This window comes from Vidua chalybeata, chromosome 19 (assembly GCF_026979565.1).
Source record: "Vidua chalybeata isolate OUT-0048 chromosome 19, bVidCha1 merged haplotype, whole genome shotgun sequence".
In the NCBI taxonomy this organism is placed as follows: domain Eukaryota; kingdom Metazoa; phylum Chordata; class Aves; order Passeriformes; family Viduidae; genus Vidua; species Vidua chalybeata.
This window is the reverse complement of record NC_071548.1, coordinates 2693946-2713399: the sequence shown is the minus strand read 5'-3', so window position 1 is coordinate 2713399 and position 19454 is coordinate 2693946. Positions and strand designations below refer to the sequence as shown.

Genomic DNA, 19454 nt, shown 5'->3' with positions numbered 1-19454 from the left:
GAGATTTTTAGACATGTGTGCAGGCGAGGCTTTGAGTGTTCTTCTCTCTGATGCCAGCAGAGTTATTTTGGGACCAGCTCCAAAGGCAGGCTGACCCTTCATGTTTAGCTTGAAGCTTTTAAGTGTGGTAGCTTGGCATGAGGTGACTGTTGATGCCTGTGAGTCCTGGGGGACATGACCAGGCCACCTTGTGAGAAATCAACCCTTGAATCAGGCTGTGCCACCTCTGCAGGCACTGTCCCGAGGAACTCTCCCCCTCTTCAGTCCTGCTGTTCCCCAGAGCCTGCAATGCATCACTGATGGTGCCTTCACACCATCAGTTTGTGGCACTGATATCTTTAATATCTTGTCCATGTTCATTCTTCAGCATTCTCCACCGCTCCAACTTTTTTTTTTTTAGGCTGTCAGGTACTTTAAATAGAAAGTTTCTGCTCAGTGTCGCTTTCTACCTGATCCCTCACCTCTCCTTTGTGTAACTTGGTTCTGAGGCTTGGGGAGGGCAGCTCAGGGTGGGTCCTGGGTGGTGCAGGAAGTTCTGAGATGGATGGTAAGGAGATGTTCCCATGACCCTTATCAGGGTAAAAGCCCCAGGGTTGTTAAAATACTGGCCTGAAGTGAAACCAAAATCCCTCTGCGAGTGTTTCTGTGAGCTCCTCTCAGCAGGGTTCATTCTGTGGGCCAGTGGGAAAAGAAGAGTTTCTTTTAGTTGTGATAAGGTGATCCTCAGAGACTCCAGGGCACTGTGACTTCTTCTGCAAAGACCTCTAACCCCATCTAGCACCCACCTATTTGCTGCTTTGACCCCAGCTGCTTTCCAGCCTTCTGTAAGCCAAAGCCCCAAACCCAGCATCCCGTTCTGTGCAGTCCACGGTTCCCTCCAGCCTACTTGGAATTTGAAGAGAAATGGGCCAGGACCAGTAGAGGGGTAAAATGGTTCACTCCAACCCCTCCCTGTGGCCTTGCTTCCTTTGAGGATCCCAACCCAGCCTTTTTCAGGCTTTTAAAAAAGTGATTTAGCACTGAGATAGTTCCTGAGCAGAGCTGAGTGGGTGTTTCAGAAGCCCTGTACCTCACCTCTCCTCTCCTGTTGTGTTTCATGAGCTTTTTCCAGCACAGACTGACTGCTGGCAGGATGAGAAGAGAAGAGCAATATGTTCCTGGAATTGTCTCCAACCTGCCCACTCTCATCTTCCCCTGCAAGGCTGCAGGAGCAAGGGGAAGAGGCTGAATTAAGTGTTCAGCCAGTATTTTATGAGGACAGTGCAAGCAAGATACAAACAGTTGGGGAGGCTTAGGCCCTGGAGCTCCACCTTTGGCTGCAGTTCAGTTTTTATGGCAGTTTAAGTTGTTTGCAGCCTTTTTTTTTTTTTTTTTTTTTTTTTTAATACCCTTTGCACCCTGTGCTTTGTACAGGGAGAGGTTAACAGGGATTTCACTGACTGCCCTAAAATCCAGTTCCTAAATGCTCACCCTTAAGTCTTTGAAACATGATTATAGCTTGACTTGTCTGGCAGAGGAGTCAGGGATGGAAAGGATGGATTAAAAATGACTGTGTTTGCTCACATGTGCTGACTGCACTCTGTAATGAGAAGCAAATGACACACTGATGCAGTGCCATGTGGGGACAGGCTTGTTGCCACCTAATGAAAGACCCTGGCTGAAGGTGACTCAGGACAGAGGTGGAGCAGGTGCTTGCAAGGCATTGCTCTTCTTACCACTGCAGCTCTCTGAAGATGAAGGGCTTCCTCTTGATACCTAATTACCATAATTGAGTTCCTCTTAAAAGCAACAGGCTGACTTATCTGTTCCTTAGGAAGCAGAACTAATGACCTTGAATTGCCTCTGTAAGAGCCCCCTCCAGTTGGGCAACACTACCCGTAAATAGGCACGAGGCATGTGCTGTGTTCTTGTGTCTGGACTCTGGCAAGTGTGTGGTTTGCATTGTTGGTGAAAACAATTGCCATGGTAACCCTCAATTTCTCTGACTTTCCATGAGCCCACTGGTGAGCTAAATCACCTCCCAGATATGAGCCATGCAGGGCTTGCTGTGGTGTCACATAGATGGGTTGGGAAACTCATGTGGGTGTCTACAGGGTCTGTTTGAGGTTTATCAGATGATGCTTGACTGGGGAAAACTTGTCCTTCTTCATCCTGTGGGCACACAGGGTCATCTCTTCAAACACCACGGCTTCAGTGCCTGCATGGAGGGTCACTGTGCTGGGTTTGCTGACAGCCAGGCCAGAGGAACATGATTATTTCTCCTCTTTGCTTCCTATTCTGGAAGAACAGGCCTTTTTCCCTTGCTATGGTGATACACTTTGCTTCTTGCATGGCCAGGCTGCAGGGAGGTGTGATGGTCACAGTTTGTCCCCAGTGAGGTCCCAGCCCACCTTCAGGCCAGCTGGCTGCAAGATCAGAGCTGCCTGTAGATATCTTTTCATCAACACAATTTTTTTTTTTTTTAGTTCTGCTGTCTCACTCCAATGGGTGATCCCAGTTTTCCGTCTGGGAAGCATCTCCTTTAGCTCCAGCCTGCTGCTTGTCTCTTCTCCTGATAGAAGTACTTGCCATCAGTGTGGCTCAGCCTTTTCAGGAGGAGGGTTCTGCCCTGATTTACCCCAGTGCTGGGCCATGCTGTGGCCTGGTCCTGTGTGGAGCTGAGGACCTCATCCAAGGACACAGATGGGCTCTGGGGGAGGACGCTCTGCCCACATTCAAGCTAAACAACAGCCAAGCTGTTTGCACCTTGAACACCAGCACGGGTGATTTCTTCTTGCTGCTGTGCTGCCTGGGAGGGGAAAGGCTGTGATTTGAAGTGAGTCACCCTGGCAGGAGGCAGGAGACGTGATCTGGCTCTTGCATCAAGCTCTGCTGAGCGTCCAGGGGTGTTCACGCCCGGGGAGGAGGCTGGGACGTGCCGTGGTGCAATGCAGCAGGTGTTTCCTGCAAGCCTGGCCTTTGAAGTGTGATAGGGCTTGTCTGAGCTCCAAGCCTGACCAGCTGATGTGGTGCAACACCTCCGAGGCAGATAGGAGCTCTCCTGCTCGTCGTAAACTTAATTAGACAATACTTATTTCTGGAACTGGAAAAGTCTTTGGGTGATGTGTGTCAGAGATGCTGGTTCAGTGGTAAGTAAGGTTAGCAATATTGGGACCAGATGTTCTAGGAGACAGCAAATTGAAAACCAAATTGGTTGAGAAGTAAACCAGAAAAGTATCAGGAGGGAGCTGTGTGTAAGTCTCTGAGAGTGGTTAGAAGAAGAATACAGAGCCAAAGCAAAGAAATGCCTTGACAGTAGCAAGATTCAGGCCTGGAGGAGTGGGGCTGCTGGGGAGGGAGAAGAATCAAGTTTCTCCTCTCCAGCTTAACAGAATGATTCCCCTTCCTGCTGCAGGGGCTGCCCCCTCCAGATGACTTTGAACCTCCTTTTGGTGAGGACCAGCTGGCCTTACTCTGGGATGGTCGATCAAGAAGGAGCCTTTTCCAGATAGTCCTTTCTCCTTTGCCATCAGTCTTGACCTCAGAGCATCACTGAGAGACATTGAGGGGACCCAATGAATAACTGTGAGCACTCACTACTTCCTCCTCCTCCTCTCCCCTTCTTCCTCCCTTACCAAAACCAAGGTGCCTGATGACAGTGAAAAAAACCCCAGCCCTGTGACGTTCATTTTGGAGTGCCACACCCACCTATCTCAAAATCACCCAAATGCCTTGATGTTGCCCCAGTCAGCATTTGGAAATCTCTAGCCAAGGCTGAACAGGAAACATGGGTTTCTGCCTTGTGTCCTTCCTCTCCTGGGCTTTGTGCTGGAGCTGAGCAAAGGTGTGGGCTGCCCATGGCATCCTGGAGACACACCAGCCATCAGCACCCACTGGCACCAGTATGTGGTGGTTGCTGCAGGCCCCCAGCTGGGTAACAATTAGCATTGACTCCATGATTGCAGAAGGCTGATCAATTGCTTTGTTATATTATTTTATACTATATTATACTATACTTCTTAAGAAACTCAGTAATCCTTCCAGCCAGTCCAATCTAGCTTTGACCTAATTGGTCAATCAATCCAAACACCATCCAGTGTCTAATTAAGAAATCACCCTTTGGTAAACAAATCTCCATGACACGTTCCACATGTGCACAACAGCAGGTGCAACAAGTGGAGATAAGAATTGTTTCTCGTTCTTTTCTCTGATCTTCTCACAGCCTTCCCTGGGAAAACGCCTGGGACAGTGTGTGCCTGCTCTCTGTGGCCAGGGAGCTGCTGCCACAGTTCCTGTGGCCAGCACCTGGCTGCTCACTCACACTGGGGCAGCAGCACCCAGGGAGAACCTCAGCTAGAGCTCTGAGAGTGTTGGGGAGGGGCAAGACAACAGAAAGGACAGTTTTCAGGAGTTATTTCAATCTCACCTTGTTTAAAGGAATTTGTTTCATCGGTTATTCCTTTCCCTCTGCCCAGCAGAGGAGGAGCAGAACTTCCAAACACAAATGAGGAAGTTGTGGCAGGCGGTGTTTGGAGATCTGCAGAGCCTCAGGTGGGCCTGGTTCAGAGGGTTCTGAAGAGGCAGACAGCCCATTCCTGAGATGCTGAGTGCTTGTCCATGGCCCTGACCACAGTGATGAGAGCACCAGCAGTGACTGCAGCTGCTGGGGCTTCAGCTGGGCCCCCACGTGCCTCCTTTCCCCTGCTGAAGGGTGTTGAGCTGGACTGCTGCAGGACACAGGTGCTCTGTTGATGCCTTGAGAAGGCTGACCTAGAGCAGAGGCTGGACAGAGCTAAAGAATAAAGCAGGGATTTATTAAAAGGCCTCAATAGATCCACCTTGGGCAGCACAAGAGCCCAGCCAGGGCTGCACCCAAGATGAACCAAAATGGTCCCAAAGTGGATGAACGGTCACAGGATCTCTCACTTTGATAAGTTCTGCTCCATTTGCATATTGGAGTTAATTGTCCAGTTACAACTTTAGGTTATGAAGTCCCATCCTGCTTGTTTTTCTCTCCTCAGCCCACGTTGTTTGTGCTCTTGGGCCTGAGATTTGGATCATTTGTCCTTGGTCCCCAGCTAGAGAAGGAATTGTTTACTTACTCTGTGCAGAGAGCTCACTATCACCTCATATGAAGCTCAGACCCACACACTAAAGCAGCACAGAATCTGAAAATTACAAAAGCTAAAACCTGAGGCATCACTATAACACATCCCACAGCTCTCCTCATAGCCTTGCTGTGTGCTGTGAGGTTTTCCAGAAGGTTTTGGGTGACCCCTTGCTCCTTGCAGGGAGTTAACTGGCCCTGAGCAGGAGCTGCTCCTGTGTTTGAGGTCTCCAGCCTGCAAAGCCTCACTCGTGTGCTTTGTGTGTGCAGCTGACGTGGGGCTGCCAGGGCATGGATGGGGCTGCCAGCAGTGCTGCGAGGGGAGAGGAGAGGACAGGAGGAGTGTCCACTTGTGCTGGAAGCAGAGCTGACTCAGGGCTTTCTCCCCAGGGCTGGGTGCTGACTCAGCTGCTTTGCCTTTTCCTGGCTTCTCTGAAAACCAGAGGCATCTCCCGGGGCTCAGAGGCTGTAGCAGTGCAGCAGGAGTCAGCATTACTTGGTTTTGGGAGAGTCACGCCTTGCCTGTTTTGGGGCAAGAGCCAAGAAGCTCAGCAAGAGCTTCAGGATTGCTTCTGGGTGTGCTTTGTGCTCCTGCTGGGGAGCACGTGCTGCTCAGCCTGGGCTAATTCCTGGTGTGGATGTGTGCTGCTGCTGCTGCTGCTGCTGTGTCCCCCCACTGGACTGGGGCAGGGAGGATCTTCCTCTGGCCTTACTGGAGTGTTCTGTCACGATATTGCTCAGCCTTGTGTCAGAACTCCCTGCTCTGGTGGAGGCTGGGTGAGGCTGAGCTTCTGGGGTGGAAAACACTCCGTGGAGGTTGTCCCAGCACCTGGGACACCAGAGCCTTGGCTCTGCCCTCTGCAGCCAGTTTTAGGTGCTGAGCTGGGATGTGAGGAACATCTTGTGCAAGTAATAATGGGGATTGACCTCTTAGCCTGGAGCCTGGGGTGGTGGGACCCTCCTGCAGCCAAAGGGATGCTGAGCCCAGCAGCTTTGCTGCCAGCTCCAGGTTGTCCTGAAAGGGGGTGGCTCTTCCCTGATGCTTCCAGCAGCCTGGTGGGCTCCTCTCTGAGGCTGAATCCTGCTTGGTCCTGGCTGCTCCTGTGATAAACATGTTTATCCCACTTGAAATGAGCTGAGGGAGAAGGGCTTTGGGCCAAGCTGGAGGGAGAGCCCTGCTGCCACATCCAGAGGTGAGGGCATTGCTGACTGCACGGAAACCTGGTGAAATTCCCTATAAAATGGCAGAGATGATGAAGGTGGATGAGGCAGTGTGGATGTCACTGCCATGTCTGTGGGTGTGGGGGCTGGGACAGGTGCCCACCGTGGTGGCTGTGGAGGGGTTGCCCCATCACCAGCCGGTTCCTCCGGTTCCTTTGGGAAGCACCAGATTGAGTTGGAGTCAGACTGGTTTGTGCAGAGCCTATATTTGCCTGGAGAGGAAAAAATAATAATTAAAAACAAAAAAATCAGTTCAGCCACCTCAGCGCAGAGTTGTTTTTAAAGGGAGTGGCATGGGGAAGGTCTTGGGCACCCCCACTCTGCTCTGGCTGTCGCCAGGCTGGAGCCTGCCCTGGGGCTGAATTACTCCGTGGTTTTTGGAGAGGACATATGGGGACTCGAGCGAGACACAAACAAACACATCTCTCATTGTGATGTGGATGGTGGCTGCTCTTGGGGAGGTGTCAGCTCCTCGGAGGGTCTGGCCAGAGTGCTGGTCACACAGCTTGCCTCGTCGGCTGAAGGGAGGAGGAAATTCAGGCATGGACCCGTCTCAGGGGCAGATTTCAGCACGGACACAAAGCCATTACGCTGCTGATAAGCGGCACCAGTGCAGCTCAAACCCTGTGTTAGTTGTCTGGGGCAGCTGAGCCAAGCTTGCCTTGCCCTTGGGCTTTTTCCTTCTGACTCTGCAGTGTTACCACCAACCTTCCTTGGGTTGTTCTTAATCTGCTTATTCCAGAGAAATCCTATCTGCCTATTACTGTGCCCCAAATGCAGAAAGACTGTCTGTTTTTCCCAGGGTAGGGGAAAAAAAAATGTTTTCAAAATCCCCCCCAAATGTTGCTGCCCTGCAACACTTTTCTTCAATCCCACAGAGGATGTTTTAAACTGAATTTTGGTCAGTGCTGCAGGGTGTCACAGGAACATTCCAGCCTGAATGCTGGTGGATACTGGTGGGTTGGGATGAATGGTGGATTTTGGACAAGGAAGACTGGAGCTGATTTCAGCCAGTGGGTGCCAGGGCCTGTGGAAATATCCCCTGCCTGGCCTCGTCTATTCAAGTGCCTGTTACTGACCCATGGCTGCAAATGCCTCCTCATGCCATGGGTGTAAACACTGCAGGACTGGCTCCTGGGGCTCAGAGGATCTAGTAAATCTATTGATCATGCTTTAAAAAAAAAAATCTTTAGAAGTGGCCAAACCTTAGCTAAAGCTTGGCCTTCACTTCACTTAGCTTTCCCCTGTTTCTGAAGCCCTTCAGGAGGCATGGGCTGTGTCTGCCCACCTTTGCAGGGCTGTTTTGTCTCGCTGCCTTATCTCCCTTGTGACACTCATGCCCTTTCCTTCCCCCTTCATGCTGCAGGGCCCTCTCAGAGCAGGAATGGGTGATGATGTTAAACCCTGTGCCAGCAGCCTGGCTACAGGGAACTGCTGCAGAGGCAGCAGAAGTGAAGCTGGGTGGAAAAACCCTCTGTGTTGTTCAACTTCCAAACCCCACGTAGCCTTGGCTTAGCACCCAAAATGAAATTATCATTTCCTTCACAGCCAAAGGTATCACAGTGTCTGACACTTGGGAGTATCAGGGGGCAAATTTTATCTGCTGTGACCCTGTTCAGTGGCTGCAGAGATGGTCAGTGACTGCCACAGCGTGCAGGGTGCCTCTGGCTGGGGCAGCACTCACTGTTGTTGGCTCTTTTGCCTCAGTGTTCCCTTCTTTCCACATCTCCAGGCTGGGGTCGCTCTGCTGTGGGTGTGAACAGACACACCTGGGCTGATGTGCCCTGCCTGGGCTGCCCAAGGCTCACCCAAGGCTTTTTGGGACTCCCTTTGGCAACGTGTCCCTCCTTGGCAGGCAGGGCTGGGCTGTGGGTGAGCAAAACTCAGGCATTTCATGCTTGCTTCTCAGACTCCTTTGGGTCAGGTAAGTGATTGCAGAGCTCTGCCAGGCTGGTTCAGAGGGTCTGTGCTGTGCATCCCATGGCTTTCACACTGTGGACACTCTTCACGGTGGGGTGAGTACATCCCTGTGGAAGCTGAGGCTGCTCCTGCTATGCCCTGGCTGGATCCTTCTGGGTGTGCTGGAGAGCTCTCCTGGTTTCCACGTGCTATGGAAAGGAAAAAAGCCAGAAAACTCCAGGCTGTTTGATTCTCATTCAGAAAGAAGCGATAGCACAAGTGGAGCACGGACAGACAAGGGCACAGCACTGAGCCCAGGGCTTTGCTCTCTGCACCCAGTCCAACTTCTTGCTTCTCCTGGGGACACCAAGGACAGGCACAGGGGTGCTGATGGCCCCTGCTCTGGGGATTTAAGCAGACGGTCTTTCCATACAATGTGCTGATGCTTTTGGCTGTGAATGATGCCTTAAGATTTCAGCTTTTATGTTTTTCAGATCCTGCACTGCATTAGTGCATAACTCTGAACTCCACAAGAAGTGTCAGCTGCTGCCTTCACATTGTGGTCAGACAAAACAATTCCTCTGGGCCTGAAACTCAAGGACACCCTACAGCCTCAGGCCCCAAAAAGTACAAACAAAAGTGAATTTGGGGGGCAAAAACTGGAGGAATATGACATTACCTGAAGCTGTAATTGGAGGATTAACCCCTGATATGTAAATGGACCAAACTTAAAATTGTCTGAAAAACTTGTGACCATTGTCCATCTTGGGTGTAGCCTCTGGGAGGCTTTTGAGTGCCCGAGGTGTATCTGTTGAAGGCCTTTAATAAATACTATAATAAATTATTAATACATTTATAATTAATAAAGGTATATAATAGAGAAATTATAATGTATATATAATATATGATAGAAATAATGAATATAATATAATATAATATAATATAATATAATATAATATAATATAATATAATATATAACATGTAGCTATAATTTAATAAATCTATAATTAATTGAAGGCCTTTAATAAATACTATCAAACTATGACACCACTTTATTCTTAACCTTGTCCAGCCTCTGTTCTAGGCATCCCGAGGAGCTGCAGAGCTCTGGGCTGGTGGGGAGCAGAACCTGCAGCTCCTTAATGTGGGATGACTGAAAAATCTCTTCCTGGGGGTGTTTGATGGCAAAACCTTGCTGAAATGACCACGTACCAAAGTGCTGCTTATCCACCAGCCAGAGCCTGGGCTGCCCCCAGTTGGGCCCTGGAAGGGGGGGATTTGTGCTGCTCACATCCAGTGGAAAATCTTCTGGAGAAAATCCTGCAGGTTGCAAACGCGCTGTTGTTTAGATGGATGTGAGAGAGTTCAGCCTGGAGCCAAGTTCAGCCCTGGGTTCTGCAAGTCTGGGGCACACAAATGCTGCTCAAGAGTTAATGGGAAACAGAGTGTGGAGCAAAACAAAGAAAGACCTTTTGAGGTCTCAGCTGCTCAGGGTAATATTTAGGTTTGGTGACTCTCTGTATCTTAGAGATGGGAATGCAGCAAAGCTCTTTCAGTCCAGAGTATACATGGAGCCCAACAAGACTGTGGGCTAATATCAACAAACCTTTGCATAAGCAGATCCTGTCTGCTTCAGCAAAACCACAGTGTTATTTTTCTTTCAACAAATGTATTGAGACAATAATAATGCTGTGCAGATTGGTTGTCCCTGGCCTACATGATTTATTAGGAAGCAGAAACAATTGGAGTTGCTGAGAAAAAAACAAGCTTTGGGCATGGATATTTTTCTCCTCTTTTCTGTTTTCATTTTTTCCCCTTGATTTCCTCATGAACTAAAAAAGGGCCACCTAGTCTGGTCCCAGGAGAGAAGTTGCCTCCTTCCTTGCATTTCTGACTGGACCACCAACCCTGAGCTTGCTGCTTAGACACTTCAGTGCTGGGGAGAAGGGGGGGTGAATCTGCTGGGGGGAGGCTGGGAGAAGGTGACACAGCCACAGAGCAACATTCCCAGGCAGGAAAGCAGAGCAGGTCTGGAGGAGGAGACCTGCAATCTGGGTCTAGCTGTCGGTGGCTCAGGGACAAGTTGTTTCCTCTCTCTGAGCATCCCTTTCCCCCTGTTTATTGTGTTTATTTGCTGCTAAAGCCACTGAGAGTGGTGGTGCTGGCTGTGCCCCAGGAGCTCAGCCCAGCTCAGACCTCCAGGTGCAATGGGAGCACGGGAGCTGGCTGTGGTGGCAGGTCCCTCACTGGTGGCAGGTCCCTCACTGGTGGCAGGTCCCTCACTGGTGGCCTCAGCTCCTGCTCCATGGCTTGAGCAGAGAACATCTTCACTTTAGAGTGGTTTTTTTATCTGCTGCTTCCTCAGTCAGTAACACCCTGGGGAAGGTGGGCAGGCCAGGCAGCCCCCTCTGCCAGCTCTTGTCCCCTTGCTGGTTCCAGAGTGGACAATCACACTGGCTCTGGCTTTGTCCCCTTGTCCCCTCTGTGCTGTTCCACACCTTCCCCCCCTGCCTTTGCATGTGCTGGGGTAGAAGAGGGTTCTGCTGAAGGCTGGTTCTCCACAGGACCCTGGGGCACTGGGATGCAATCTTTGTGAGCTTTCCTGACCTCCCTGAGCTGCTGGCTGCCATCCAAAGCTCCTGGGGGGCTCCTGGGGGCCCTGTCCTCCCTCCCCACCCCACTGCTGTGCATGGTCATGGCTCCAGCTGCCCAGAGAAGGAGTGGCCAGCTGTGGTCAGGGAGCTGGGGGCAGCTCCCAGCCTTGATGAGAGGCAGCTGGAGGACAAGGCTGCCCCTCCACCACAAAAACCCCTGATGAGTGAGGGATTCTGCTTGGGATGGGTGGGAGCATCTCCCTGAACACCCCATGAGGATGAAAGAGGGCTGAGCCTCACCGTGCTGGGGCTGAGCTGGGCCAGGTGGTCCCACTTGCACCCACGGCCCTGCACACCATCTTCACTGGGTTTTCTAGGAAAAAAAAACCCTGTGAATTTGGTTAATAAAGTGCAAGGGGCTCCCTCAGAGCGTTTTGAGGCAGCAGGACCAGGTGCTCTGGCAGCAAGCTGCCGACTGAGTGTCTGCACGAGTAAGTGATATCATCAGGGTTTGCTTTGCCTTCAGAAATGACTAAACAGATTTTCTCTGGTTTCCAGTTGACCCCGTGGCTCCCTGTGGGTGATGGGAGCAGGCTGTTTAGGTTTGAGTTAATGGTGCCACGGCCAGCCCCACATCAGCCTCAAAAGCTGGAGATGGATTCAGCAGGTAGAGGGAGGGGGAAAAGCTGCATCCACTGCACCCAGCCCTTGCTGTTATTAACTCAGGGATTGCTGAGAATCATCTCTGATTCATACCTCAGCTGAAACACAAGTATTTCACATTTGTCTGAAGGGATTAAGTTTTTAAGGCTCCTGCCCTTCTGGCTGTGTGTTTTCCTCCTATGGTTTAGTTAGCCTCAGCTCCCAATTTTTGAGAAAGACTGGAGGATTGGGGGTGATTTTCCTTTGTGATCTTTTTCTTCCATGCCTGGAGTCAGCACAAAAAGGAGTCAGTGAAAATTAGCTATATTTGATTATTGCAGGGGGCTAGAGGAGCCCTGGGTAATTGCTACATTTGGTTCCTTTTCTCTTGGGTTTCACTGACATTTCAGACAGCAAATGAGCGGCTCCTTCCCCCTACAGATGGTTTCTGTTGGTTATAGTTGGGAAGAGACCGTAGATGATGAATCCATGTGCTTCTTTTGTGGTTTTTCTGGGCTTGTTGAAATCAGAGTGGGGCACAGGGCTCAGCTCTGGATGCTCCTGCCATCGGGGTGAGCAACAGCAGGACCTCCCTCCCTTTCTTCCAGCCCTGTTTGCATAAGAGAGGAAGGGAAAAGGTGAATCATGACAGCCTGATCCTCCCAGTATTTTTCTGCTTCACCCCTGGATCAATGTTAAACACCAGCTCAACCTGTGTTCCAGACTTAGTGAAGGGAAATTTATCTCTTTTTATTGCCCCTGGGCAATTCCTCTCTTAATTCAGGCACATGCCCATGTTGTGGGTACATCACTGGGTATTTCTGGGCTCCTGGGTTTTTTCCTGAGCTTCTGCCAGCTGCCTCCATGAAGCATCCATGCTTAAGGACATGGACAAATTTGGAGCAACACTTGCATTTTGGGGAAAGGTTGTGTAAAAATTGCCTATGGGTTTGTCTTGGCCACATGGAGAAGGGAGCTAAGACACATTGCCACCTTTACTGACACAGAGAACCAACCAAAAGCACTGAAGCACAAATGCTCTCTAAGTAAGGTCTGGCTTCCTCTGCACCAGAATACAAAGGAAGAGGAGAATCCATAAGATCTTAAAAATCTTTAAACACTGACATTTTATAGTCAATAAAGCCTAGATTTTACTGAACAATCTCAAAGTGATAAAGCCTTACTTTGACAATATGATTGGAAGGGAGAGTAGCTGTCAGGCCATTGCTAATTTGATGGTTTGCCCAAAGCCAGAAGCCTCCCCAGGCTGCAGCCACGCTCTCACACACACATTTTTCATGAGAAGGCAGCAGCCTGCAGAGGCTCCATGACCTAGGGCTGGGGGTGCTGTACAGCTTTGAGACCCTCAGCCAGACTGGAGGGGCCTTAAACCCCAAAACAAGCCAGTGGGGAGAGAAGGAGTCTTTGAAGCTCCTCCAATCTGCCCAAGCTGCAGGGTGGGGTTGTGAACTCGCCTGTCCTTCTCTATGAGAATGTTGCTTTTACAATTAGAACCCACGCAAACCCCCAGCCCTTGCTACTGCTTGTTACCCCAGTGAAATATCTGACATTTGAGACATAATGGGAAGTCAAAGAATGCGAGGAATTTGGTGACTCAACATAGAGTTTATTATAGCAGCCCCACCGTTTAAGCCCATGTAATGTAAAATTGTTTTACGGCATGTGGCACAGTTCTGTGGGTTAATTTATAAGCAAACAATTACTATTCAAATTGGGATTTTTTTTTTCCCTGTGCCTACATAAACTTGTTATCTGTTTGGCAGTGGGGGATGCTGTGAAGAAATGCACATTTACATTTTTTGCTTTGATGAGATTTGCTTTTCCTGGAGCAGCTCAATGGTGCATTGAGGACCAGGGCTCACTGCTGAACTTGACCTGGGAGTGGCGTGGAGATAAGCCAAATGTTAAGAGAAAAGGAGCCCTTTGTGTGAAGATGCCAGGATATTAGGTCTCACTTTTAGGTCACACACTTGTTAGGGGTTCCTTCAAAGTGATGGATTCTTCTGCTAAAATTTAATGATGTCCGTTAAATCACAGGGTCATGAACTAATGCATGTGCTGAAAATGGTTTGCCAAGGGACCATGAAGACAAGGCCTTGTGTCAGGAGACTTCCAAAGCAAATTGGATTTTCCACACAGCAATGGCTGTGTTTGAAGGTCTGTCAGTGGCCTGTAAAATTCTCCACCAGTGATAACAAGACAGAATTGCCAAGCAGTGAAGCAGGGCCGTGAGCATTATAGAACAAATCACTGCCCTCTCAGGACATAATGGCTTCTTGATCATCAGTCAAAGAAAGAATTATCCCAACCAGCAAATGGGCTGGAGGAAGCTGCTCCTGCTCTTCCAGGAGATTATCCCAGAGCTCCTGGGTTAAATCTGCTGCAGAGAGCCTGGGGGTTCATGAGAGCACCAGTCTGGAGCTGAGCAGTTGGGTGGGTGGATTTTAGGCTGGGTGCACAGAAAAGGATGGAACAACTCCATGCTGACTCCTGTGGGGCCACCAGCTGGCCCTGCTGGTGTCCAGCCCCAGGACAAGCCCTGCCCAGATGTGTCTGTGCTGAAGGAAAGGTGAACCAGCTGCGAGTTGCTGTGTTTCTCTCCCTGCCTGCACATCGTGGGGAAGCTCATTTTGGTCCCATTTCACATTCCACTGGTTTGAATTGATTTTACAGGTAATCAAGCTCAGGCAAGCTGTTGGGAAAAGCAGCCTGGATCATTCCTTCTGAATCCAGAGTTCAGTAGGTGCATTATTGCTGCTGGTCTCAAGGCTGGTTTCTGTCCAGTCTCACACTGGCTTGGCTGAACTGGTCTAAAAAGCAGTTTGGAGCTAAACTGCCCATGCTGACAGTGTTCTGCACGTGCCTCCCTGAGCTGCAGCTTGGCTTGGCACCTCTGAAAACAGAGAGAAGTTAAACCCCCGGGCTCATCTGGCCCTGGCCTTTCAGCTGAGATCACCGTGAAGAGGGGCAGCTCCTGATTTCTCACCGAGGGAAGCTGCAGGCAGACAAATATCAGGGAATTTAGACAAATGAATGGCAGCTCTCTCATTCCAATGTTAGGTTCAGGAAAGCCAAGAGCTCCCTGCTGGGCTGTCCACGTGGGCAGTGCTGCTCTTGGAGCAGGGAATGCGTTGGTCAGGACATGCTGACCACTGCCTTCTCCAGCCTGAGCCTGGAGTGAGTGGTGGAGGAGGCACTTCTGCTTCCACCCAGTCTCTGAAGGATTTGATATATTGTACTGCCAAAAGAAAACAGCATGGATCATCCTGGAGTGCAGAGCTAGCCAGCACCCTTGGAAGGAAAGTGCAGTGAGGGTGGAGCAAGAGCACAGAGGGTGAATGCTGCCTGAGACTGGAGCAGCACAAAAATCCCCCAAGCTGCCCTCAGAGCCTGAAAGGTGGGTGGCTCTGTCACAGCCACACCAAGTGATGTTTTGGAAGAGAGAGTGCCTGGGGAGTGCTGCTGGGGTGATGCTGCACAGAGCCCAGGATGGCCCAGGGGTTCATCCTGTTTCCAGTGAGATGTGTTTGCGTGTTTGTGAAATCTAACTCCCTGGGTGATGTCATGATGTGATGAGAAACTGGGTTATAAATTAAAGGAAGAAAAAAAAGTAGACCCCACTGTGGGTCAGATGATGGCAATAAATTCAGATAACAGCTCATCAGTGCCTCTTCCCTTGTTCTTGTATGTGTTTGCAATTTTTTTCCCCCAGTTGGGAGAAGATCTGGTGAGAAGCAGCTGTTTTTTATTTGTTCTCCATCCACATCTGATTAGATTGTCCTCCTTCTGCCCACTGAGACGTGCTCAGGAACTCTCCCAGCCCCTCTGCTCACTCAGTTTCTGGGGCACCAAGGAGTTTGGGACTGTTGGAACTTTGTTTCACAAGCTCACAGCATTTCAGAGGTACAAAGGGCTCCTCCATGATCACAGGGCTCAGGTCCCACTGGGCCAAAGGGCTTGGCCAGATCCTGCAGTGGGGCTGTTTATGAGGTGCTGTGGGTTTGGGCTTGGGAAGGCAGCAGTGGGGATGTGTTTCTTTCCCTGGCATTAAGCTATTCATTTGGTTTCAGGCAGTTCTGGGGCTCTGCAGCCCAAGAGGAGAAGCATATCTGTGCAGGCTCTGTGAATGCTCACCATGGGCTGATGGGGAGGGAGCTGTGCTGCAAGGAAGGGAGGAAGTGGGCTGTGGTTTTGGACCAGTGGGAGAGGACAACCTAATGCTGAGCTGGGTGGTGTGGGAGCAGGGAGAGACCTGGGTGAAGGCAAGGGCATGCACCCCCCTGAATGCATGGCTTCCTAAAGGCTCAGCAAGAACATGGTGAGCTTCTGGCTCGTTGAAGCTAGTATGGAAATCCCACCAGCTCCAAGCTCTCCAGGCCAAGCCTGTAATGTTTCTTCAGACCCTGCTACAGGAGGGGCTCCCCTCAGAGCATTTTGCAGGCAGCTCGTTCAGGAGACAGGTGTAAGTGTTTCACTCAGGGCAAGGGATTGCTCTGGTCCTGTCCTGCCTTTGCCTTTCCTTCCCCTCACTACACAACTGGCAAGGTTTAGGTGTCTGATGCTTCTCTCTTCCCTCTCTTGGTGTCCAGACCCTTAGTGCAGACACAAACCATTAGCAGGGGTGGTTGGTCATGGGATGGGTGAGCTCTTCACCAAAACAGAGCAGAACCAGAGCTTCTCTGGTCAGCAGCCCCCCTCCTGAGCTCAAGGGAGCCTGAGAACTTTTCCTCCTCTTTGCTAGGTGGGAAGGGGATCCCCTGTGGCAAGTCTGGATGTGGTGTTGAGCTCCCAGAGCTGTGCCCGGGCAAGTCCCAGCCAGGCTCCTGCCATGTGCTGAGAGTGAACTGCAGCTCACAGAACCCTCACCTGCTCACCCACGGGGGTGATGGGCTCTGTGGTTCTGCCTCAGGCCCCCAAGTGAATTTCTGGGAGCCCCAGATGAGCTGAGTGGGGTTAACAGAGCCCCCAAAGCTGAGGTTCCTGGAGAAGAAGGGGATCTGACCCTCCTGTATGTCAAAGGCAAACATGGAAATAATAGGGTGGGAAATGTTCTTGAACTCATCTCAGAAATTAGTTTTCTGTGGCTCAGCTTAAATTTCTGGCAAAAAAAAAATTCACAGCTGATTTAATTCCAAACTTGTTTCCCCATTCCCTTTAATCCATGCAGCTCACATGCTACAAGCCATGGAGACAACTCAAAGGATCAGCCAGTGTCCCTGTGCCCCTGGGCTGTGTGCTGAGCCCTGGGGGCTCCCATGCCATGGGAGGGTCACATCCCCCCAGGGAGGGGGATATCCCCGTGCCCAGGTGCTGGGGATGACACAAAACTTGGCTGTGTTGCTGCTGCTCTGGCCTGCAGTGGCCACGTTGATGCAAAACCTCCATCTGACTCGGTATCAACAAGTTCAGTTTCAAAAGGAAGGATAACTTCTTTTATTTTACCAAAGCTTTGTGAGATAGGGAGGTTTCCGAATAGGATCTGCAATGCTTGGGCTCAGGTATCAGTTGCATAATTTCCTGTGTTATTTCAACACTCTTGTCTTTTTCCTTTTCTTTCTTTTCTTTTTTTTTTTTTTCTTTTTTTTTTTAATGATCTTCTTTGCATACTGGAGAAGTCTTATATAAGCATATGTTGAGATGGAAATTTTTTTTTTCTGAGTATTTTTTTTGGCAGGGAGCTCCTGGCACATGATACAGAACTCAGAGCCATCAACTGTAGCTGTGATACAGATGTTCATTGCTTGTATAATCTTTCTCATATCAAGCAATTACTCTGAGTCAATTTCTTTATTTTAAGCACCTTGTTGTGGGAACAGAGCTGTAAATGCATGAATTGCTTGAGTTCCCTTATACCTTTTTACAGTAGACAAACAAAAAAATCAGCACAGGGCCTCAGTGAAAATCAAACACGAGGGCTGTTTTAGATAAGAAAAGACAGACACTAACAGAGAGTTAAAAAAAAAAAAAACCCTCTCAAAAGATACCCTGGAGAAGTGCCAATAGCACATAGCTGCATGGAGACTAAATAAAACCAGGTGAGTTTCCTGCCATTGTGGCGTATCAAATGTGATTTCCATTTGTGATGGACGTGCTGTTTCTGCCAAGATCATCTGGAGGCTTTCATTTTTTAGGACTTATTATTTTTGTTGGCCTAATATAGAGCTACAGCCCAGAGTGCTAAAAGGGAACGTTGCAGCAATGACATTCACAGCAGATGAGGAAAAAAAATGCCATTATCAGACTGAAAGGATCTTCCTGGGAGAAGATTTTTCTATCTCAAGTGTAGATTTTGGGATTGCTTTGAATGCAGAACAAATGGGAGAATAAGAGAGGAAGCATTAGCACTGATCCTCACTGCAGAGGCACCAGGTAACATCCTTTCCAATTAAGAATCTGGCTCACTCCAAAAGTATAATTGAAAAACTAGGTGTGAACCAGAGATGTAGATCAGGCTGTTCTGCACTTCTGAAATGATTACAGGGAGGCTGCCAAGCTGCCCTACAATGACAACAACCCAACCAGAGAGGGTTTCTCTCTCCCAGAGCGCTGTGCAGGGTGGAGCAGGGCTGGATGGGGGTGTCAGGACGTGGGGGTCTGCCCTGGGTCCAGAGGAGGCAACAAGGCTGCTGAAGGGCCTGGAACACAAACACTGAAAAACAGCTGAGGGAGCTGGGGGTGTTCAGCCTGGAAAAAAGGAGGCTCAGGGGAGACCCTCACCACTCCCTACAGCTCCCTGGGAAGGTGGCTGCAGTCAGGTGGGGGTCGGACTCTTTTCCCAAAATGAGAGGACACAGCCTTAAGCTGCACCAGGGGAAGTTTAGGTTGGACATCAGGAAAAGATTCTTCACTGGAATGATCTGCCCAGGGAGGTGCTGGAGGCACCATCCCTGGAGGAGTGCAAGAAAAGCCTGGATGGGGCACTCAGTGCCATGGTTTGGTTGAGGAGGAGGTGTGAGGTCACAGGTTGGACTTGATGATCTCGAAGGTCTTTTTCAACCTCGCTCATTGTGTGAGTCTGTGATTCTGTGGGTCAGCAGAGCTTGGGCCCAGGAAATGGGCTGGAAAAGCTGAAAAAGGGACCAGTAGTGCCAGCTTGTTAATCTGAGGTGAGCTTAAATACAGGGTCTGGCAAAGGAGCTGGGGGCTGGGGTAGGGAGCTGCACTCCAGAGCAGGGCAGAGCATGTTCTAGTAGGGTATGGTGGGAAAGAGCCCTTTCCAATGTGGCTGATCTTGACCAGTGAGAAAAAAGCACTGGAATTACATCAAAGAATTATTCCTGATGGACCAGGAAAGCCTTGTGACATGTTTTTTTCCAGGGAAGGCCAGTTTGTTCCCATTATAACCCCCAGTACTTCTCCTAGGTGTAGGGCTTGCTGGTAATGTGCAGGTACATTGTTCCTTTAATAAAGGCAAATGAACACAAGGAATGCATCTGTTCAATCTTCAGCTTGTGCAACCTGCAAAGAGTGAAATGGAAAAACGCTCAGCTGATGTTCCAGACATCAGACAAAAGATTTTCTCCACGTGGATCTGCTGCACACACCCAGCCCTGTCATGGTTCCAAGAATCCCTGTCTGAGTCCTGGAATAAAACCCCAACCACTCTGTGCTGGGAGAGGCCAATTGAAGACCCAGGCATGCAGCCTGTGCTGCTCACAGTTCCAGGTTCTGAACAATTTCCTCCATCCACGAGGCCATCTCTCCCCATCCAGACACATCTGGACACAAACCTGTGCCAAGTGCTCCCCAGAGCTTGAGCAGGGAGGTTGGACCAGATGACCCATGGTGGTCCCTTCCAGCCTGACCCATTCTGTGACCTGGGTTTGGGCCTGTCCAGCTCTCTGATCCCTTCCTGAGCCACGCAGGCTTCCAGTGCTGCTGTGACATTCCCGTTCTCTGGACAGAGAGACACCATTCTGTCTCTCAGGATTGCAGAGAGAGAAGAAGAGAAAACAATCTTTATCTCTGCTCTTTTGTTTTCCCCATGTGGA

General features: G+C 49.9%; 1 protein-coding gene across 1 annotated transcript in view; it reads left to right on the top strand.

Moving 5' to 3' along the window:
- The window catches only part of TBCD (tubulin folding cofactor D), a 382417-nt gene that overhangs the window by 263904 nt on the left and 99059 nt on the right, over positions 1–19454 (top strand). The window lies entirely within an intron of this gene.